At 35.2% G+C, this 25,410-nt stretch overlaps 1 protein-coding gene across 2 annotated transcripts in view; it reads right to left on the bottom strand.

The window, feature by feature from the left end:
• Positions 1–25,410, bottom strand: part of LOC150097730 (protein numb-like) — a 356,060-nt gene that overhangs the window by 142,302 nt on the left and 188,348 nt on the right. The window contains exon 1 of one of the 2 annotated variants that reach the window (XM_090406730.1): positions 7,256–7,279. The exons of the other annotated variant lie outside the window; for it this stretch is intronic. The gene's annotated coding sequence lies outside the window, so the exon portion shown is untranslated. Of the gene's footprint in view, positions 1–7,255; positions 7,280–25,410 lie in introns of those variants that run through there. 2 annotated transcript variants of the gene reach the window in all.

Here is a 25,410-nt window from a genome sequence, read left to right on the forward strand (position 1 = left end):
AACAAATAACGACCTTCTTACGTATATTTCTATACCCTTTATGTAATTTCACGCATGAACACTAGATTAATTACACAAAACTGTTTATTTTATTCTTCATCGCAGGAAATCGTATCAAATTTTCACTATTAGGAGAGAATGCAACAATTCAAAGACCGTTTAAAAATGTGTATGTGCGCGTACTGTTTTAATAAATTAAATATTATGATGCTGAAGTTGCACCGTATTCCACATAAATGCATTCAATACCCATATCATAAAAATTATGTATGCATCTCTCGCTCTTCCTGAGTTTTAAGTTCCGTTTAGGATTCACTGTTCATCAAGGATTTAGTAGTTGTTGGTCATGTTGCTGTCTAACAAGTTAGTCCAGTATACGAAGTACAAACCTGTTTGTGTAGCTACCTCTGAAAGCGGAACCCGCAGCATAAATAGGGTCAAAAGCTGATATAAGCACACAGTAATGGGGACAAAATGCACAGACGACTATCCAAGCGAAAGATGTGACCGTACCTTCACACGTATATAAAATATTTATGGCGATGACGACAAAGAGTCAATTGCCGCAATATCATTTTCCAAAGCTTCAATTATAACCATCTTCCCTTCTTCTTCAAATAAAAAGAAAATCTCTAATAAATAGGTACGTGAGATCAATGGCCTCTTATTTTTGATGGAACTTTCAGTATATACAACGCACTAATAACTGTCAATTGCTCCGAAATCACACCTTAATCGCTTGGATATCCATCCGCCCTTTATGAATACCAATAATCCGTGTTCGAACATACCAGCTTCGCTTGAATGCAAATACCGTATGAAAGGAAGGTTCAAGGGCCGTAGTTTGATAACAGAAGTACCACAAATGGAGGATTAGAGTTATGAGGAAATGCTCTTGAATCGATTATATAGAAAAGATCCTGTACTTCAAAATAAAGACACTGCAAAGGCTAAAGTAGGTCACTAATTATTTTAATCGACTATTTTAGTAAAAACATTTTAGAACACAATGGCAGAGGTGATGATCCAGGAACTATGCGAAGAGTTCCTGGTTCATAATATCAAAACACTGGATTGATTCTGCAAATGCGCAATACAATTTAGGGGTATTACAATGTCGAAAATAAATAGTCGTTATTCATGAAGGTGAAACAGGTAAATATTTCTAACACTAAATAAAAAAAAAAGGAAGCATCTAATAGGTCGTATTTCAAAGTAATGAAAATTGAACCGCATTGGAAAAGGGGATTTGTGTAGAGGGTTTGGAACCATGAATAATTAGTATGCAGAACTTGTCTCTAACAGATGTATAATTTAGTCATAATACAAAAGAATGATGTGATTTATTACTGAATATTTAGGAGGAAATATATAGAGATGAAAATGATCACACACAAGGAAAAATTTACAGTAAACCAAGGATTAAAGTTCGTGAGAAACTGGAATTATCACACATGAAGTATTGTTATAGAAATCGGTAGAATTTGTTATTTGTATTCTTTGTCATTCATAAATTATACCAAAACCAACTATACACCCTCTGTCCAAAAAGAAACCGAACTTTTCGAAAATAGAAGAAACTAGTAGCGCCACCTATTGTATCTTTTTATTGTCGAAAGCGACAACCTTCATTAGTGCTGTGTCAACTGTTTATGACATTTGTTTCATTAGAAGCCGAGTTATAGTGCCAAGAGTGACAGTGCGTTTTGACGAAAGGTCGGAAAATGAGTTTCAAACAGAGAGCTGCGATTGACTTTTGTGTTAAACTTGGTAAAAGTTTTAGCGAAACGCATTAAATGCTTCAAAAAGCATACGGTGATGAATGCTTATCCCGTACTCAAGTTTACGAGCGGTTTGAGCGATTTCAAAGTGGTCGTGAAACGCATGAGACGACGAAAAGCCGGGCCGTCCAAAAACTGGACTGAGCGAAGTTACATCCAAAAAGTGCGTGATTTCATCAAAGAAAACCCGAAATCGTCTGTGAGATTGATTGAAGATGAATTGGGGACTCCAAAATCAACTGTGCACAACATACATTTTGACCGAGAGTTTGGGCCTTGGTAAATTGAATTCGCGATTTGTTCCCACAAGTTGACTTGACCAATGACCAAAAAATGTATCGAACTGAACACCGCAAGGACCTCATTAAAACAGCTCGTAAGGACTCAAACTTCCTTGAAATGATCGTTACTGGTGATGAAACCTGGTGTTTTCAGTATGAGTCCGAACCAAAAAAGGCCAGTGCTGAGTGGAGACCACCAGAAGAGGGGCATACGAAAAAAAAAGTCGCTTGGAGAAGTCAAAAGTAAAGACAATGCTGATTTGTTTCTACGATTCCAAGGACATTATCTAGGCCAAACGGTCAATGGTGAGTTTTATCTCGAAGTTTTGAAGTGATTGATAGCGAGAATTCGTCGCGTACGGCATGAATATCGTGACGATCGACTGTTCGTCAAAACACACTGTCACTCTTGGCACTATAACTCGGCTTCTAATGACACAAATGTCATAAACAGTTGACACTAATGAAGGTTGCCGCTTTCGACAACAAAAAGATACAACAGGTGGCGCCACTAGTTTCTTCTATTTTCCAAAAGTGCGGTTTCTTTTTGGACAGAGGGTGTACATGCGTGTCAAGCCTAAGAAGTTTTCTGATCGGTAAAAATAACTGTACGATGTGTGGGTTCAGTTCATATAGATCACGGGAAACTGTTACCCGAACCTATACTTTGAAACTAAAATTCTAGAAAAAATTGCTTTTCATATTAAGTATCATTTTTTTTTTTACAAATATCAATTTTTCACATGTTTGAAAAGTTACATGCTTGCGTAACAGAGAATAGTAATACCCGCACCTCATCGATTCGAAGTTATATCGTTGACTGTCGTCGTTATCCAGGAACAGTATTCTATTTTCGAAAAAGCCCAAGAAGAAGAAGAAAGAAAAGAATGTTCCCTGCAAGCCGAATCTCTTTGAAAATTGACATATTTTTAAAGAGATTGGCTTGCAGAGAACAACATTTTTTTCTCAATTTATACGTCTCATAAAAAATCTTTATGCTTTAATCCAGTTTTGTTTATTCATCGCTGGCTGTTGCTGCTACTTTTATGTACTTGCCCACGCTCTTAAAAAATTATTGCTTGATGCATTATCTGATGCATTCTTCATCAAGTAACTAGTGTCATGTAAGGATTGTTTAAGAAAAAGAAGGAACCTCTACGCGCACTAAAATAATTTCTTATCACGTGAGTTAAATTTGATTACGTCATAAAATATCAAGCCTTTATGAGCAACTAAAAAAAAAACAAAAAAACTGCATCATTATATATATGATACACTGTTATTTAACTTTAATGATATAGGAAATGATCTGAGGGGAATATTCAGCTGTATGTTGATGATGGCAAACTGGGTAGAGCAATATTTAATAAAGATGACGTAGATCCTGCAGGATGATATAGATCAGTGGTTCTTAACCTTTTTACTGGCTCGCACCCCAGCGAACTTCAATTTACATTCTCGCACCCCCTTGAAAAATGTGCTTTTTTTATCTCATCATCTCATCTTCCTTATACCCTCTTTTACCTTGCGGTGTCGAGGGATCATCGGACCTCACTCCGTTTACAGGATAAGGTGGTCAGCCTTATGCCCCGGTGTATCCTTTGGCCTGTAGTGTTGAGTTCTCAAGGCCAGTTTGCCTGCTTTGCGGGATGAAAAACCCCAGAATAAACTGGGGAAAAAACCCTGCTGTCCACGCCCAAGACTAGCTAACTTGGCTATGGCTGAGGAAGATCCTTCAGCTCCTCACGTCACCAACGGGAATCGAACCTAGGACACTCCTTCCCCAGGCATATGGTTGCGAAGCGCATAGCCACTAAGCTAACCGCGCGGAATTAATATCCATGGAGGGTGCTTTTTTCATTTGTTAGAAAAGAAAATTTATTGCAAAAAAAATCAAAATAATGTCGATTTTTAGTGACTAATTTGTTGTTGCTTTTTCATAATGTTTTGAAAGCGAGGTTCCTTTTTCGAAAGGGCTACACGTATATCATCACATTTAAGAGATTTTGGGTTGGTGTTTTTATTTGCAAAAGTGATGAAGTTCCCATTTCGTAAAGATAGATGGTAGCAAATGGTAGAAGTGTCTGCAATGCTGCCCTCGCCAGTTGCGGAAATAGTTCTGAGTGCACCAGAATTGTTCTAAATCCAATTTTTCAAATTTCATTTAAATACTGGCTCGCATTTCAATAAGATCGTCTTTTATTAAATTACCGTCGTTTATAGAATTAAGATCCAAAAGAAATGGATCCAGTATCCACCCCTGCTCTTTGCCAATATCTCCCGTAGAAAAATTTTTCAGAACAATTTCATCAAGCATGGGAAGTTTGCAAAATTACCATTTTCAACTCGACGTATCCAAATTTTTAGTTTTTCAATAAAAGCAAATAATTTTTCATTAGATGTATTTTTTATGTTCTTACCATACCCTTGCATTGATATATTTAATTCATTTAGTTGAGTGAAAATATCTGCTAAGTAGGCCAATCGAATTACTCCATCTCATCTCCTCGCACATTTCAAAAACCCTGCTAAGCATACGCCCCTTGGAGAATCATCTTATGTCAGTGTGATAAAGAAGCACACTATAGTTAGCACCGATTTCTTCACAAAAAGCACGAAAAATACGATGATTAAGCTCCCGTCCTCGAATATAATTTACTATGTTTACCGCTGTAGCTAAATATTTTTTTTAAGTTCTCTGGCAAAGTTTTTGATGCAATGCATGAAGGTGCAACATGCAATGTGTTATTGTAACTTGCGGTACTTATTTTTTGATATACACAAAAAAAACCGGAATTTTTGCCTATCATCGCAAGTGCGCCATCAGTACATATTGAGCTAAACACATCCACTGGTATTTGATGTTTCAAGAAAAAGTTTTTAATGTGATTAAAAACATCAATTCCTTTTGCCGTCAGTTCCAGTTGATCACAAAATAAAAATTCCAGTTGATCACAATTATAAAATAACGTGTAAACAAAAATTAATTTTAGTTCTTACCAAACTTTTCAAAATTCGAGAGAAAAAAAAAATTAATCAATTGCCCTTTACTTACTGATAACTGCCGGTAAAACAAAACCACAGCGTTCGTTTGTCACTTGATCCACTTTGTTGACGTTTGTACACAACGAAATGACGTTTCTCATGACAATGGCGAGTGTATGTTTACGACTTTAAACGCTCATTGCATGCGCCCAAGCCAAACGCATGCATGAGAGTTTGTGAGAGGCAGTACATTCGGGGATATTTTTTGAATATAGTGGCTTTTAATTTATTTCTTAAAATGTAACAAATAAAAAATATGTATAACTTATATTTAATGGTTCTTGGTGAAATAGAATAATTTTGTATGGCTTGAAAGATTATATATCTTAAATATGATTTAGTTTGTATAACTTTTTTCCTCTCGTGGAAAAAGCAAATGTGATTTAAATAATTAGTCAATATATGCTGGAATGTTTTCCAGCTCGCACCCCTGGTTAAGAAACTGTGATATAGTAGACTACAGTACGGACAAAGTGCATATGGACCAATATGCAAAGTCACCGGAATTTTTTAGGAATTGGGAAGAGATGGAGAGGATCCAGAGGCGAGGAACAATAATCATTAGCACTTCTTTTCCTCCACATTAAACATAATGATAGCTAATTTTGAAACAGTAAGCTAAATTTCCAATTATAAATTTAGACAGTTTTTTTTTTTTTTTTGTTAAAAATATGCTACTGCTCTACGTCAAAATATAGTAATAATGTAAGCAGCTTCTAGAATTTCATTTGAAGCACAGAAGAAAAGATAAGGAAATATCAATTATAAGGACAAAATGGGTTTTCATGTTTATTTTATTAAAAATAATCAATATAATCATAATATTTTGGATATTAGAGAAAATTGATTTCATATTCGTTCATGTGTAAAGAGAAAAAGGCCTTAGCTTGAAATGTTTCGTCAATTGGTCTCGTCATTTAAGTCGAGTGCATACCATGTCAGCTAGTATTGAACTGCACATTATTTTGCGTAGTAAAAAAAAAAAAAACAATTATGCACTTCCAGCAGGTGTAATCAATCAATGAGAGCCTCGTCACTGGCTTAGCATGTGAACTAGAATATATATATATTTTTTAGTCCTTCCTCTGCTCTTGACAACTGAGCTATTGCCTCCATAGCTCAATCAGTAGCAATGATACCGTTTGGGCCTAGGTTCGAATCCCGTCTACGAAGTTAAAAATTTTTATAAGGGCTTTTCATATGAAGATGAATTAGCTGGTACCATAAAGCGCTGGAGAGATTTCTCCAGAAAAAAAAATTTTTTTTTTTCATCTACTAATATACAAACCGGCCATGGAACACACGCAATTTATACAGAAAATATATTCAATAGGCATAAGACTAACCAATTACCATCTCCTAATAAACTAAGGTTTAAAAAAAACAAGGACATTTGGTCGGGTCGTGGGCTGTAAGGGCTTGTAAGTATTACTCGATGAGGATGATAATAATTTTCTTTAATTAGCTGTTCTACATCAGCATTTTATTTTATTATTATTATTATTATATAGTTTGTATTAATAAACGTGCTTCCTATTCTGTGCCAAACTTCGGAAGATGTGCAAAATCGTTAACCTTGCATAATTCTGACTCCCACTTATAAAATAATAAATGACAATTCTTATAATAATAAAGGGTGTAAACGCCTATTAAAATATTAAATCATACTAGTACCACTGCTCATCTACTGTTGACTGACATAACTATCCTGGCTAGAAGTTTTAAAACTGATCTTTGAACTGCATTAGAGAGTTCTGAGAGTTAATTTTCCATATCTATATTCTATGTTGGACTTAAGTATGATAAGAGTAATTTCATCATACTGTTGAAAGAAACATTATATTAATCATTCCAGTAATTTTAGCACACATTTCCGTAACTTTTCTCTGTAACGAAATTAAACAACTACTTGTGTCTACGGATTCTACACGGGAATTCATATATCAGATTGCAAGGGTATGAAATGTGATCCTTCAAAGTGAATGTTTAGTTTTCAATAATATGAACAATTAAACAAAAATTATTTGTCGGGTTTTATCATTCATACTTAGTCAACTGCCTTTCAATTCTTATTATATATATTATATATAAATATAACTTGTTAAATAAAATAAAAATAAAATGTTTACTGATATATAAACAACTTACAAATTCAAATTTAGTATCGGTAAGACCGTAAAACGTTTATTAGCTATTAAAAAAAAATACTCTTACTATCTAAAAATTCACGTTAAGAAACTCGCTACTATTAAACCTTCGACATCCTCACACAGTTCTCACGTTTCCATGGTAAACATTCGCGCTTATACAGCCATTCCTTTCTCATTCCATGAATTTTGCAATTTGAGTATCAAAAACATGAAAAACATCTAGTTGGGATGGTCAAATTGCAATGTACTTCGAAAAACATCTGATAGTAGAATAGCAATTCAGTACACATTTGTCCATTTCTACAGACGAACAGTGGCGGCTCGTGGCTTGAAATCGTGAGGGTGCTGCAACTTTCGAAATATACATACCCGCTGTAAGTCATACGTGTTCGGATAAAATATCAAAATTATGGTAAAAATTAAATAAAAAATTAAACATGAAAAAATATTGTTTATTATCGATAAAATTATACAGTTTAGTATTATTCAAAAGTAGTTAAAAATAAAATATATTCTTCTTGTTTTGTTTCATGAAAATATATTGCTTATTATCGATAAAATTATACAGTTTAGTATAATTCATAAAATAAAAAAAATAAAATAAATCAGCTAACGCCTTTTATTCCCTTATAAGGAGCAGGCGAGGCCTTTTATACCCTATCTAGCTTTTGGAGACTGAGTGAGCAATTCAATCTCCACCGGTAGCCAATCAGAAATAGCTGGCCTATGTCTATCACTAATTACAGCAGCCACCGATGAAGAGGCTGGCAAACAAGTGCTGCCATCTCTTGGTACCTAACCCTAACAAGATATGGTACTGTCTGAAATAATGTGGGTACTACGGTCGATTTTCTTGAGTTTACGGGATAAAAAACCCGAGTTTCCGGGAGGAAAAACCCGCTTGCCCGTGCCAGAGATCGACTAACTCGGGAATCAGTTGAAGAAAGGCTTCGAAGAAGTTCCTCCAGTCAGCGACTAGACTTGAACTTAAGTCTGACTTCAAGCGACCAAGTGCAGAGGACGCAAGCGCCACTTCCACTGAGGTACACAGGCCTATTTAGTATAATTCAAAATTACTTAAAAATAAAATCCATTATCATAACCCCAATAATGTTCTAAAATAAAAAACTATAACAAATGTTGTCTTTAATTGTAATGTCCAAATATTTAAAGAGACGGAGTGAACACGATAAGCACTACGAACACTCTACTACTGGCGCAAACTGCATATAAACAACAGTGGAACTGCGCGACGGACAGTGATGCATTACGCTAATAGCTCGCATCTCACTATGACGGGCATATGCTTGCACGCGTAGCAATATGACACTGTTGAAAATACAGTGCTGCTAGTGTCCTTCGCCCTCCTAAGTGCTACAAGATGGATTTTTATTATTTTTTATACAAAATAAGAGAATTGTATAGGATTGTTGATGATAAAATTAAATATTACAAGCAAATATAAATAAATTAATAAATATATTTATATATCGAGAAAAACTGGGGGTGCTGCAGTTCAGCGGTGCCTATGCACGAGTCACCCCTGGCTTCATATATAATACGTCTTAGTAGATTTGGGAATTTATTACATCAGGATTTTGTGGATTCTGAGATTTGTGGGTAACGTTTATCCTGACGTCCATATTTCTTTTTTTTTTTTTTTTTGAGCATATAAAGGTAACCCTCATATAACGCGGACGTTAGGTTCCACAGAAATGCCGCGTTATATAAATCACGTTACACGAGACTTAGATCACATAGAAAAAGTAGGGTTAGGTTCCGAAATCGTTTTTTTTTTTTTTAATTATATAAACAACAATGACATATCCAACAAAATCAATATTTTTATTTAATTCAGGTAATTCATGTAAGTTAAGAAAACATAAACTATGAGACAAATTGTACATAAATTTCATTGCACATAATGCATAAATGTTTTAGACACAATAAAATAAAGCGCTTATTTTAATCGTCATCACTTTCTTCAGAAATAACATTTCGTAGATGTTCTTTAAGTGGCCGGAGGTCGTCACCACTTGAAATCTCTTGGACATTATATGTGTAATTCTCATTGCATACTTCGGCTGGTTTAGTCATCAAGAAGTCAGTAATAAGACTTTGCTTTCCACTATGCTGCAATTTTTTATTAAGTTCATAATATGGCACTAAACAAATATCCAATTGATCGTAAATTTTCCTGAGCGCTCCATTGAGGGATCATTATCCGTAAAATAACTTCCTAACTTCTTGCCAAGTTCAATCCTTCTGCTAATTTCTTTAAACTGAATTCTTTAACGGATTCATCACAATCAGAATATTCGGCAGAACTTTCCCCGCCATTTGGTTCGACGCCATCTATTAATTGTACCAGTTCCTCCATCAATTAATCCACTAATTTCGTTTTCAACGATACCGCAAAAGCTCTCTTCACCAAAAATGTGTGCGACGTTTATTATACGACGTAGCTCAGCATCCACTGGAAGTACGAAATTTTGTTCCAGAACGGCTTCGGGCCATATTTTTTTCCAGCAAGCATTCAGCGTAGAGGGCTGTAATTCCTTAATGGACAGAGAAATAATTTTCATACGATTCATATTGAAAACTCTTTCCACGCTTGAGGCAGTGTCATGTTTGGATTAGATTCTATTTTTTCCAAAATTAATTGAAATGTTCGCCGAATATAATATGACTTAAATGTTGATATTATTCCTTGGTCTAGTGGTTGAATAAGTGAAGTAGTATTAGGCGGTAAAAAAGTTATTTTAATATTCGGATTGCTTAAATTTGATGGGTGGCCTGGTGCGTTATCTAAAATTAGTAGAATTTGAAGTCCATATTCTTTTTCTTTGTGTAACTTTCTACATCGGGTATAAAACACTTGAAAAACCACTTTTCAAACATGCTAGCTTAACCCATGCCTTTTTTGTTGGCCCGCCAATAAACAGGTAGGGTGGACTTGTCGAGCCCTTTCATCGCACGAGGATTTGCGGATCGGTTAATAAACATTGATTTTGTCATGTAATCACCTGATGCATTACTACAAAACAGTAGAGCAATTCTATCTTTGGAAACTTTGAATCCAGGAGTTGATCTTTCATTTTTCGAAATATAGTTGAGTTTTGGCATTTTTTCCCAATATAACCCGGATTCATCCGCACTGAACACCTGGTCTGCACTATAACCACCTTCTTCAACACCAGCAGACGTTGAAGCTGACCGGAAGTTCTGCTGGGTATTTCTGGGCAGCTTCAACGTCTGCTGATGCTGATTCTTCCTGGATTTTAAGATTATACAAAGAAAACCGCTTTTTAAAGTTTTCGAACCAATCCTTACTGTCAAAAAATCCATGCTGAGAGATTTCTTCTGAAAAGTCTTGATCAAGTTCTTTTAAATGTTTATAAACATTGAGAGCTTTTTGCTTAATAAGGTGTCCATTCAAAGGAATTTTCTTTGGAGTGCAATCTTCTATTCAAATCATTAGAGATTTCTCCATTTTTCCATTAGAATATCGCGAACGGTAAGTGCAAAGAGCAACGCGCTTTGCACTTACCGTTGACCCAGCAATAACACTTTCTCGGATTTTATGTTCATTTTGTTTGATTGTTCGAATTGTTGATTCATTTAAATTCAGAGTCCTTGTAACAACTCCTGGTTTTTCTCCAATTTTAAACCGATCCAAGATTTTAATTTTTTTTCTTCGAGAGAAATGAATTTCCTCTTCAATATTGGTTTTTCCCCTTTCGTTGCAGTTTTAGTGACCATTACAATAAAAATAAACTTTTACATAAAAAAAAAGCATTACATATGTATGTAACTCACCAGAAAATAAACTGCTCAGCTTGAGAATAACACATTTATGGTTTTAAATGCGCTTTCCTGGCAGAAAACGAAGACAATTTTCAATAATAAACACTTCATACAGTAAACCCTAGATGGCAAGCCTATGTCACTCGTACCAGAGGTGGCACGTCTGAGAATTTTGCTGGCATGTCAACGATTTACAGGTGATATCCTTTTATACGCTTATAAATTATTCAATTTTTTTTTTTTTAATTGTTACAATACGTAAAAGCTGAATTTTGTTTTACACAAGACAGCAGCTATAAAGACGCATATGATTGGTGCGGTATTAACAAAAGATCGCGCGACCCAAAGACAAAAGCAACCGACAAGTGTTGAGTTGAAATGCTAATTCTCTTCAATCGAATTCCATAACATCTGAAACTGTCATAACAACATTCACTGTTAGTTTTAACACATTCACAACCAGGGTGTCAATTATCGTTCCGATGGAACTTCTCATTACTGATTGGCTCAACTCACACAAACCCTTGGTTGAATTTTATGGCCTCTTGGCAGGTGAACTCACACATTCATTATATGGCATGTTTCAATTCTTGGTAGTCTTTTATTTTAAGTTAGCCTTTGTGATCTGTCATAATGACATCGAGAATTTCAAATGCAATAAAACAAACACTTATTTCATAATTGAAAAAGTGGACAATAGTTTTTAGTTAGATACTGTGTTTCGGTGCAGCATATGGTTTTGCTTAAGTCTATACAGCATAGTTTCTGTGAGAGGGGACATGTGATTTATTAGTTAGCGCCGTTTTTATTCCATCTGTCTCTAATTACACTATTTGTTGAGAATGACACAGACTGCAAAAACCTCTGTCCAGTACCTTATTCAGTGATACAAGAAAACTAAATTCGATATTATAACTACTTGCGCGATACGGGCAGACAAAAATTTAACGAAGATAAAATTTGATTTTTAAGTCCCCGGTGAAAAAAATGAAACAATAAATAAATAAAGGGTTACTAGAAATTGTAGACGCGTTATATCGAAACCGCGTTATATCGAAACCGTGTTGTATAAGTACCGCGTTATACGAGAGTTACCTGTACATGGTAAAAAAAAAAAAAAAGGAAATGGGCTTTATCCTCTTGATTGTGATTTTCTGAGCCACGTGAGGGCGTTTATTATTAACATATTATTATTTTTAATTAAAACGAGGGAAATTTGATGCCTCCCCCAACAGCACAGATATTAAACAGAATAACCACTCAATGTATCTTTCCAGGCCAGACAAATTTTGATCCACTTTTGGCATATTTATGTATTAGTTAAATTAGTTTTTGTTTTCAGTTACTCAGAGAGAAAGAACAATTTCATTTTATCTTATCGAGAGCCAGACATACCGTGCAGATAGCATTATAGTGAAAAAGAGTTGCTACAAAATGTTATGGTAACTTATCGAGAGGTTACTCTCGAGTATACAGACGTGCGTGTTTGGGATTTCGAAACATTTGAACAGTTGTTATATTAATAGCGAAGTTTTAGTGATTTGATGATGACGCACTTACAAAAACGGAAAAGAGATGCTAATGATTTTGTTATAATAAAAGCAAAAATACGTATCACAGCATATAAGTTCATCTGATAACCGTTAACAAATACATGTATCGAAATCATTTTTTTATTTTTATTTTTTCCACTTTTACCACCTTCACAATCACTTAACGTTTGTTTCCTGTATTTCAAGGGTAATGAAAATTACAAAAAGTAAAAATATTGGTATAAAGTTTAATATTAAGTGAGTTTGATGAGAATAATTTTCCGATTTATTTAATAATAGTATTCAAATATATTAAAAATAATAAAATCAGTTTGCAGAATGCAAAACCGAGTTTCTGAAAAGCCCTAATCTTCACCTGAAGAGTCTTTATAAAGATTCTTTGTATCCTAGATGGGATGAACGCAGGTATTTTTCAGCAAATGCGCTACAAAAGGTGTTTGTTTTTGGTCAAATTCAAAATCAAATGAAAACTACAGCGATCATATAATTGCAGTCTTACTGATGAGACCTCAATAAAGATTGAAACTGATCTGGATAGTAAGTAGCCATAATGGATGGCAATACACACGTCAGAACGGAAGTATGCTTTGCGTTATGGGATACTGAAGTAAGGGATGTGAAGTCAACATCGCTGCATACAAGGACTGATAATATTATAAATGCAATGTATGTAGCACTGGCAAATTGCTAGAAATGACAGACCGCCCAATTGCAGTAATATCTATATGTCTATCAACAGCGATATGTCAAACATTTCAAACGCTGTACAATTTAGTACAGTACTACACGCCACATAGCATCTGGTGTGACAGAAGCTGCAGTAATCTTGTTGCTCAGCTTTTAGATTTGTTAATAATGCTGATTAATAAACTAATCCGTTCGTATTGAATCAATTGCATTGATTTGTCCGTTTGTTTTTCCAAATAGTACATTTCAAGAAAGTTTTTTCATAAATCTCTTCTCTTCTCTTTCTCTCTGTATTTTCAAATACAAATTCAACATACAGAGCCTTGTACAGACTGTGAATTCAAATAGAAACAAACAAACAGACAAAAAACGTGATTACATATGCAAATATATGTAGTTTGCATTTCCCTTACTCGTTTGTATATATAAAATTATATGATTATGATATTTAATAGTGCCTTTTAGGACCTTACTTGGGCACTTTCAAAACTCATTAAACTTCAGTATATTAATTACAAAACCCTGACTACTATCATGGCGCAGTTCGCATGAAAAGGTAGTCGTATGAAGCGGGGTCAAAATCCTTATGACCACACCTTACAATTAATAGGCTTTTGTTAAGGACAATAATAAAAAAAAAAAAAAGAGACGTGGGCCCTTCCCAACAGGAAAATAGGGACAGATCAATCGTGCATTTTAACATGATTGGACAATTTAAATTACATTAGATCTCAGCAGTACACAAGCAGATGACCAATGGTTCGCACTAACAACCTGTTTGAAGACTATGACATTACTTCGATACATATTTAATTGTGGAGAGTTGTAAGCAAGGAAACCCATTAATGTCAAAGCATAAACAACACGATGGATACATTAGCAACTAATGAGATAAAATATAAAATTGCAACATAAAGAAAACCGACGCAATAAAGAATGAATCTTGGTGATGTGATCAACATGTTATTTATCACTTCTTTTTTCCGACTATACAGCAAATAAAAATAAGAAAAATGAGCAGAAATCTATTGATTTAAAATGGAACAGAGAGAAATTGAAAAGCTACGTATCTTATCTTATTTTAAAATATAAGATACATTGACGGATTCGAACTCGGTCTTTCCAATCAAAAAGCACACATCGCTAGGGTATTGGAGGTACTAATCTTTTAAAAAAGTCTACTTTTTTAAAAATAAATCAATAATTTGCAGAAAATTTGTATAAACTGAAAGTAACAAATCTTCAACGATAAAGCAATGCTGGCCTGGTTTTATTTCTATTTTTATTATTAATTTTAGGCTATAGTTTCCTCTGCATAATCCTAAACAATAACTTTCTACTTCCATAACCTATGGCCAAATGTTCCTTAAATTTTCGCATTCGTGCTTCCCCAACGGGTTCAAGTCCCACGTAGTATGCATGTTTGTGAATGTTTCAGGTATTACTTGAATGTCATTGCCCAGCGTGAGATCACTGCCCTCCTTATTGGAGGCATGAAGTGGCTTAAAAAGTTTCATGTTTTATTTCTAAAGCAGAGTTTTTGGATTATCTAAAGCCTTTGTCCATCCATGGTATAGGTTTATGACCTTTGGTGACCAGAAGATTCACACAGCGGGAAAAAAAAATCAAGAGTTACAGTAGTGACTTTTAAGAGCGAAGTACTTTAAGCAGTCACTAAATTAGTCACTAAAAATAGTGCCTTGAATACTATAAATAAAATCATGAATCTAGTTTTTTTTTTTTTTTTGAGTTTTTTTTAAGTTACGAAGATCATCACTATCTGGGAAATTCAGCCCAATCAATTTTAAATCAGCGTTTCTCAAACTTTACATACAGACCGTTTTTTTAGCAGAATTTTTTTTTTTTTTTTTGCAGCCCATCACGCATGTCGTACATACATACGTGTAATGTGGTCTAATGAATTAAATAAACAGATTTGAATCGCAGTAAAATATCTGATATTTTAACTAGTACGTGATATCGATTAGGCAGCAAACATGTATTTCTATGTTATTAAACTTGAATAAGAAATAGTTACACGAAGGTTGATTTTCTAGTCTATCGACAGTTTTCACGTCATATTTTTATGTTTTCTGTGCACCAGTAATTTTTTCTTTCAAGGACCAATACCAGAACGTGGACCACAATTTGGAAAGAGATTATTTAAATGCCGAGTGGGGCATTATGTGTGAAGATAACTTCACAAATATCCTTTTAAGTTGCTTCATTTAATTGTTTTCGATCAACTTTTGAATAAAGTTTTTCCTTATTCTTTCAGGTTTCCTGACAATTTCATTGTAACTGGATCACAAGAGAAAGCAGGTTGTACATGAGAGAGAGAGAGAGAGAGAGAGAGAGAGAGAGAGAGAGAAAGAGAGAGAGAGAGAGAGAGAGAGAGAGAATGAGCACCGCTAGAAGTCCCATCATTAAAATGATTTCGATCAGTTGTTCCTCAACTGTCTTACCTACTTTATCTAATATAACTGCTATCTCACAACAAACATCTCGTATGTAAAATAATAAGCTAAGTGAGGAGGAAAAAAAGTGGAATATTGGCTACAATTTAGAAGCGGCCACTTAGCTGACGTTACTGTTTTAATTGTTGATAATGTAAATTCTCTGAAATCGGAAAGTATAAGCAAGGAAAAATGTCAGTGAATAGCTGCCACCAAACCGAAGCGAATCTTCTACATCTTTAATATTTTGGCTCATTTCTTTCTTGTTTTAATGTGAATTCCACCCACGAAAATTTGTAAACTTATCGCACATATATACCGCTACCGAACGCGTATAAGTTTACCAGTAAACTTATACGCGTTCGGTAGCGGTAGAAAAGCACTTGCCATTTAAAGACATTCGCAAACATCCATGCCACAGTGCAAATTCGAACCACATACTACTGGTTGGACAGCAGCAATGCTGGCCAACCAGGACAACATATAGTCCTGTACTGAGCCTCTGATTTTGCAAAGAGTTTATGAAGTCTGTCAGTCTCATACTGGGTGACGAAATTATCTACCGCCCATAGATAACGAACCCAAGCCCGTTAGCCAGAGGACGGAGTCCTCATCGACTCGCCAAACAAGGTTCTGAAATATACGCAGATTTTAAGCACTACATTTTAAACGCTACACAAAATTCTCGAAATACGAAATTTAATATTACATATGCAATATTTTAAAAAGATAACTTACTAAAGAAAATAAATAAACAGTAACCTGATTTTTATTCCCAAGTCACTTATTTCTTAAAAACAATGTAACCAAGTTCCTCTAAAATAAGCAGGAAATTCGCCATGAAACAAAATTATCAAATTCCACTAGCGCTATTGATTTTTCAATTAAGGAAAGTGGCCTAGCGGAAATACTCACAATGAGGGAAGGGCCATCCCACAAACGTAAAGTGTGAAGAAAAAACTTGCTTCAATTACTACTACAACACCTGCATGCTTCGAAAGAAAAAAAAAAGGTACATATTTGCTGGTTGACCGAGTGGATAGTTTCTCCACTAGTCAACTTGTAAGTTCGAATCCTGCGATGTTTGAATTCCTTTATATTAGGGGATTTTTATCTTCTCGGTGTGGAATCACTACCCTACTTACTGGAAGCCTGAAGCAGTTTTTAAAAAAAGTTCCGCGTTAAGTTTACAGAACTTGAGATTAACATAAAGGAATAATAGCAAGCATGGCCACCCTTGTACCAATGTCATCAAAGAGTAAATATGTTTTATTACGTTTAAATGTTTATTAATTTTTTTTTTTAATTTCCAAACTCTGAAAAAATAACGAAGGCAGTTCCAAATAAACAAATAACATTGGCCTGGCTTGGAAATAAACATTTTTATTAGATACGATACAAGAATAATAATTTTGCATATATTATTATTATTATTATTATTACATGGCACCTTCCTGAAGTATTAGGATCGCGGGAGACCACTCAACAATACACTAATCTACCTGGGTAGCCGAGTGGATACAACTTTCGTTCTCTAACTAAAGAGCCATGGATTCAAATCCTACTGTGCGATCACCACTTTGTTTATTTAGTTAGATTAGGGTTTCCGTATTATCTTCAGCCCACCAAGAGCACTAATATACGATAAGTGTATATAACCTTTCATGGGAGGGATTTACATTTTAAGAAAATGCATGTTTCCATGTTAATTGGGAGTTTTACAAATAAAAATGATGAGTTCTTTTTTTTATTTACCAAGTTCGTTATCAATTTATTATCACCAAGCTGGTGATAATGAATTCATGTTTAAATATTTTCCTTCAACAAGCATCTGCAAAATCATTTCAAGTTATGATAGTTTTCCCGATGAGCGAATAAAAATGACACTGTTATTAAAAGTTGGGACATTTAAAAATATAAGTAGGAAAATATTCGTTCCACTTACTCCCCCCCCCCTCTCTTCCGTGACAATGGTGCCGTTTAACATTAAAATCTCAGATGTTACATTGACGGTTTAACATACCAAGAGTGAAAAGTGGGTCACCATAGTAGCCTCATGCGTGAAATACAATTTAACCCAGTGGGAGATGTGATTACAAGCATGTGTTAAAATCGAGTCAATTGCTGGAGGAGGCCAGCTGCTTCTCTAAATGAAGAATTCACTCTTTGTAATGAGAAGTGACGGAATGAGAATGATATCTCTCTTGGGGATTCAAAACAATCATTTTCGCTCTTTACAAGAGTGGCTACCAAAAGGAAATAGCAGAAACATCCGTAGTCATTTACCCAGATTTCGATTCTCAAAGCACTGCCGGATTTACTGCCTGAAAATAAACTACGTATACACTAACTTTCTCAACTAACCAATGCACAAAATATAATTATATTAAAGTAAATTCATAGCTATCACACAATCTCCAATTACGTTTCTTTAAGTTTGGGTAATTGAAGAATTTCATTATTTAAGTAAAGGTGCATAATACTACTACTAAGGTTACAAGAATCACACAGTTGTTATTCAAGTGTAATGTGCAAAACAGCACCTATTATCTTCACAACACATTTAACTGCGTCCTAGATTATCGTGCATACATTAATAATTCTTTGCTAAATAATTAGTACAACAAAATGAATAAATAAATTAATCTAAATCCAGGGGCGGCTCGTGCATAGGCGGTGTGGAACTGCAGCACCCATAAATAAATTTTATTAATTTATTTATATTTGCTTGTAATATTTAATTTTATCATCAACAATCCTATACAATTCTCTTATTTTGTAAAAAAAAATAATAAAAATCCATCTTGTAGCACTTAGGAGGGCGAAGGACTCTAGCGGCACTGTATTTTCCACAGTGTCATATTGCTACGCGTGCAAGCATAGGCAAGTCATAGTGAGATGCGAGCTATTAGCGTAATGCGGCACTGTCCGCCGCGCAGTTCTACTGTTGTTTATATGCAGTTTGTGCCAGTAGTAGAGTGTTCGTAGTGCTTATCGTGTTTACTCCGTCTCTTTAAATATTTGGACATTACAATTAAAGACATAACATTTGTTATAGTTTTTATTTTAGAACATTATTGGAGTTATGATAATGGATTTTATTTTTAAGTAATTTTGAATTATGCCAAACTGTATAATTTTATCGATAATATACAATATTTTTTCATGTTTAATTTTTTTTAAATTTTTACCATAATTTTGATATTTTATCCAAACACGTCTACACTGTATACATACACTGTGTATGTATATTTCGAAAGTTGCAGCACCCCCACGATTTCAAGCGACGAGCCGCCACTGTCTAAATCACAATCCGAGCAGTCATGATATTGAAGATACAGTAACCAGTAAAATGGTATTAAGAGCTCCAACTATCAGCAATTCTATAACTTAGATTGTGACTATTTACGGATTATATGAAGAAGGTGACTATGAAATGTATTGTTCTGTAAGCGGAGGTACTAAATAGCTGTTTGATTAGAGGGGGAAGTTACAAGTTGGCTGTATTTTGTATATAAAGTACAAACACCATATATGTGAAATTCAGCCGTATTTATATAAACAATATGTACATATGCATAAACAGACGGGTAGGTATAGTAACCGCTCGCAAAAAAAAAAAAAAAAAAAAAAAAAACAGTACTAAACGATGTTTTTGTTTTTTCGCTCGTAATACAAATAAATATATTACTATTATTATATTATTATAACGGTATCTTCATGGCGCCAGAAAAATTGCTGGAGACCCTACATTGACACACTAACCATTATTCACACAATACCTATCATACTTTTCCTTAAATCCATTTACAGATGAAGCATTCACAACCACTTCTAGCAACGCATTCCACACATTCACCACCCTCCGAGCAAAAAATCTAGTCCTAATACCCTTGTTAACCACACTCTTACCCAATCTCCAGGGATGACCCCTCGTTTTCTCCCTTCCTGCACTGTGCAGAAAAAAAGTCATCAGTATCAATCCTATAAAACCCCTTTAATAACTTAAATGCTTACGTCTATCAGCTAGTTTTTGGAGCCCACAGACCTTCAATCTTTCTTCATAGGAAACAACCCACTGACCTGCAATGATCTCTGTAACTCGCCTCTGGATCCTCTCCACCATTTCTTCATCACCAAGAAATCCAGATGACCAGATCTGTGTACAACAGTCCAGATGTGGTCTTATTAATGCTTTATAAAGTGGAACAAAAATTCCCCTATCCCTACTTGTCAGTGTGTAATTCAACAACCATGTAATTGATGTGTTTTGGCAACTTTTGCAATATGCCCTCTAAATTTAAGTTCTCTGTCCACAATAACCCCCAAGTCCCTAGCCTCGTCAACTTCTTGCAGTTCAATTCCATTAATATAATACACAACATATGATATCCTCCCGAAGTCATCACCTTACACTTAGCCAAGTTAAACTGACAGCCATTTATTTACCTTAACCCATACAGCCAGCCTATTTAGGTCATCCTGCAAGATATCCACATCATTTGAATTGAGTATCTCTCTTCCCAGTTTTGCATTATTAGCAAACAAGTGGATATTTCCTTTTAAATTATTTCCAATATCATTAATGTACAAATTAAACAACAAGTACCGAGCCCTGAAGCACACCACTAGTCACCACCTGCCTTCTACTGGACTCAGCTCCTCCATAAACCACTCTTTGATATCTGTCTATCAGCCACTCTCTACCTAATTATATACACTAGTACATAAAAATCACAGTAAGATGATGAAGAAAATATCGAGCTTGATAAAAAAAAAATATATATATATATATAAAAAAAACATAAGAAAGCAAACACTTATCTTTAGGAATATAAGTTATACAAAATCATTCATTTAGAATAACAGGTAATGGCCCTGAAACAAATAAAAGGGACCGAATGTCAGAGGAAAAAATATCAAAGAAACATACAACTGTTTGCAAAATGAATTGTGTTAGCCAATATTGTGACTTGTGAACAGCTGGTTTGGTAAAGAGAATGTGTCGTGAAACTACTCATGCTCGCTTAAGTGCAAGCATATAAAAAATCCCAATAAAAGAACTCAACTATAACCAGGCGACATACCACCCGTGTAGGTATAAAAGACTGCCATCGTCTGATTTATCTAAGACCTCTCATACGCAGGCGCAAAAAAGCACTTTAAAGCTGCACCCATCCCACCCACGTCGTTATATAGCGAAACTTTTACGAACACCCAAGGTAATCTACAGCATATCACTCCGCGTCGGTCTGAGTAAGTCTCCCCACCGCCTCACATCTCCTCAACATGGCAAAATACATCAGTTACTTCAATTCCATATCAAAATTTGCATGTTATATGAAAAAAAAAAAAAAAAACAGGAAACACATTTCCCACAATATGTGAACATATTTATTATTTATAAATTTACACGTATATACTTATATTTAATGATTTTTGATTTATTTCTTCTGATCCGATTCTTTTTCTTGTTTGTTATTCCAGAAGTGTGAGTTTTAACTGATGGAAGTGCAACAAACTAGAGCTTTTCGAATAAAATTTAAGACTCTAAAGGTTTAAATCTTAGTAAAAGGCTGAGATACAATTAAAAGCTATTCAGACCTACTAAAAGCATTGAAGTCATTCAATTAAATGATTTTAGTCGAATTTTTCAAGGTAAACTTGGAAAGAACATCTGAAATCTAAAACGATGTGAAACGCAATGTCGAGACACTTTCTTCAAAAATTAAATATTTTTCGGATTAGAAACACAGAAAATATTGTTGAATGTAAAAAATAGAAGGGAGTAGTTGGCATATCTACCATTTCAAAACGAAGGTTGGAGAGTTCGAATTCAGGTAAGGCCTAAGGAAAACTTTTTAAAAGGTAAAAAACCTTTAAGCATGTACAATTTTTAATAGGGGGGCGATGAAATCAACATGCCCATCCCATTTAGAAAGATACCTCATGCAGTTTATAATGGGATATATTTCATGTCAAGAAAAGGTATCTGGTTTAAATGATGTTAATAATAATTAAAGTTAATGATATTAATGTAATAAGTCGCTATTAATGATTAATCAGCTATTAAACTGGTAAGAAGTATAAAGCTATTAATAATAATAATTATTATTATTATTAGACACCTCCAGGGAGTCCAAAGACTCATCGAGGGAGAGTGTGCCAACAGCATCGAACGATTGAACCTCTTCCAACTACTAACCGCACTCAAACTTGCTTAACTTTTTTCGTGAGCCATTAGTAGCAGAGGCTCTACCAATCGACCAACCTTTGCTGGCAAAAAACAAAGACCGGCTAACTTGGCTATGTCTGAGAAAGATCCTTAAGCTCCTCACGTCGGCGACGGGAATCGAACCCAGGACACTCCTCTCCCAGGCTATGGTTGCGAAGCGCATAGCCACTGGGCTAACCGCACAAAGACCCATCGAGGGAAGGCATCTACCTACAACTCTGTCTCCACCACTCACAACTCCACCAACTGACCGCAACTACACCAATGCCATCTATCGCCCACCACCACCACCACTAGTATTTCCACGGACAATCACAAACATCCATGCCCACGGCGGGATTCGAACCCGCAACCTTTTGGCTGGGGAGCGGATACACTAACCACTCGTTAGTGTATCCACTCGTTGAGGTCCACTCGGCCAGCCAGGCTGGCCGAGTGGACTTCAACGAGGGCTGAAGACTTCTGGGGATAGCCAAGTAATTGCATGACTGCTGTATGTAGAGCCTAACCTAGCTGATGTTCTAGCCACCACTATACGAAGTACGAGGAACTTCGGTGAAGTGCCGTGTACGTTAATGAGCCGTTAAAACAAATAGTACTGGATAAGCATAGATATATTAGATTAGAACGACTATCCGTTCTGATGGTTTGCATTAAACCATCAGAATGGAGGAAACTAACTAGAATTGAACTAACGCAAACCGGGAGTGAGAAATGGCAGTCAAATCCCCTTTGAGGAAAGGCTTAACCTTTGTGGTGCTAAACATTTAACTCCGTGGTAAATGAGTTTTGTCGTCCAGCGTAATATTTAGAGGCTTGAGGTGGCCAAAACCCATGTTGGATTCTAGAGAAAAGTTCTGGCTTCTTTCGTCTCCCTCATTTTTTCCAGCATGTGATATGAGTGGTGTATTTTCAGAGTAACATCAGGCATCAGGGGGGAAGAGAAGCAACATTTCTTCATTTTGAGATTATACTTTTAAAATGGGTATTCCTCAGACCGGCTGCTAGTCAATATACTGGATATACTTAAGGTAAGCTTCAGAAGGCTTCCTGGTCAGCTAGTGAATACGAGTAATCTTGCTGCCATTATTCTACCAAGTGTGCTTGGAGAGTCCAAGTATCTGAAGGATGCTGTCGAGGCCACAATTCAGGAGTTGTATGGTTAAATAAAAAAATTCATTATTGTAATAAACATAATTAACACAGAGTTTATTGATCGTAAAGATTTGATACTACTAGTTACCTACTAGTTTCGTCACGTAAACCAGTAGCTTCATCTGGGTTTGGATGAACATCCACATATAAATAAACAACAAGCGTTGATTATGAATCAATACGTTACTAAAAAAAAATACCGAATGCGTAGGAACCGTTACATAAGTACAATAGAAACACGTGGAGCGTGGATGCTGGCACATGGTCAGTCATTGTTCAGCATGTGTCCGATAGTTAGCAGGGAAATTAAACTCTGGCGTGTTTAGAGATCTGATGAGTGATTTCCAAATTTTTTCAAAATATCCCTTGGTTTCCGTTTAGGATACCTTGTGAGCTGTTTACCACTGAAGCCTCTTTTATGTTGAGAAAGCTGTAGTCTTCTTCAATGCATGGCATGGAGCTCTTATTCCATTCAATGTTGTGGTGAGTGTTGGAGAAATGGAATGCCAACCCTGAACTGTCCTCTTTGTTCTTGTTGACGTCTCCAATATGTTCGTTTTGTCTTATTTCCAAACTTCTCGAAGTTTGTCCTATGTAATTAAGTCCACAAGAACATGGGATGTTGTAAACTCCAGGATGTTTTGCTGAAAGAGTTGTGGTCCTTGGGTAAAGCATAAGAGATTTCGTACCGGCATGAAACCAATTGGCTGTTTTTCCCGTCATACTTTCGTTTACTCTAATCTCACTCTCTCGTGGCATAAACATATTACAAATTCCTCAGCATAAAAAAAACTTTTCTCTTTAGTATGAGACGTTACTTTATTAATAACTACAAATCCTTTCAACCACTAAATTAAAAGTTCATGTTAAAATCTCATAAACTGAGAGAATTAACAAATATAATTTTAACATATTCAACACTCTAATATATTTTAACATACTTTTAACACATAATTTTAATCCTGAAGAAGCAACCAGTTCGTTGTTGAAAGTTTTTCACTTAGTTATGCTATAAATTAAAGATATCAAGAAATTATATTGGTTTAATTCTTTATCCAAGTGTAAGCAAAGTTTACACCTGAAGTATCTTCAGGACTAGGGCAACTCGTGGTAAAGGTGGTATGACTTCACATCACTTGCCTTAGTATCCCATAATGCAAAGCACATCTCCTTGCGGACATGTATAATGCTATGCATTATGGGAAGGGTCACTACCCAGACCGGTTTTGACCTTTACTGAGGTCTCATCAGTGGGAGCCAGACCCAGAGGTGAGGTGTACCAAGCTTGAAGTAAAGCAGAAGTCATATTTTTATATACGAGTTGCCAAAAAGGTGTCTCACCTTATTATTATAATACTCTGGATTAGAGATAGTTAGTTGAAAGTTTTTCACTTAGCTATGCTATAAATTAAAGATACCAAGAGTTTTTACTTTTTACTTTACCAGTAGCCCCGGTCCTGAAGATACTTCAGGCGCAAACTTTGTTTGCTTACATTTGGATAAAGGATTAAACCAGGTATATAATTTCTTGGTATCTTTAATTTATAGTATAACCAGTTCTTTTGTTGCAAAACTAACTTCTAGTATGTGTCTTAACGACTTGTAAAACCTTTTAGTCTTTTAGCGAAATCATTCTAAATTAAACCTCTCACTCAATTTTAGTTCACAATTTCTTATAAATGTTAATGGCGTTCTAGATAAGACAGTTCCTCGCAACTTTCCAACCAAAAGGCAGTTACGTTCTTTCCGATTGAAATGGGGGTGTCATACAGTAAAAAATTGTGTGTGTGTGTGAGAGAGAGAGAGAGAGAGAGAGGTGGGGAAAAGCGAGTCTTACGTAATAAATTTTAAAATGCTTATAATTCTGAAGAATCTTTATTTTATGAAGAATCTGTGTCTACACTACATGTAAAAGTGCCAGAATATGACGCAAACTGTTATCTATGTGTTACCGCACCTTCACTTCCTGCAAGTCGTTTTAAACAGAAAGAGAAATCTTCAGTCGGGAAGTATCTAAACCACAAGTTTCCGGTAAACAGTAAGTTGGCAAATATTCAGTAGATAAAATGGCTAAAAGAATGCTGACTAGCTTACGCCATATGCTAGAAAATTGATAACACCACCTTCGTGCATACAATCTGAAGGAAACGAATTTTCCTTAACTACAAATTTTTAAAGCCAACTGCATTTTCCTGGTTCATATTCTATCAAATATTAATTAACTCCACTAGTTATTTAAAAAGCAAAGATAATGCTTTAA

Source organism: Typopeltis vanoorti, chromosome 17, assembly GCF_054136105.1.
Source record: "Typopeltis vanoorti isolate ZY-2024b chromosome 17, IOZ_Tvanoo_1.0, whole genome shotgun sequence".
Lineage (NCBI taxonomy): Eukaryota > Metazoa > Arthropoda > Arachnida > Uropygi > Thelyphonidae > Typopeltis > Typopeltis vanoorti.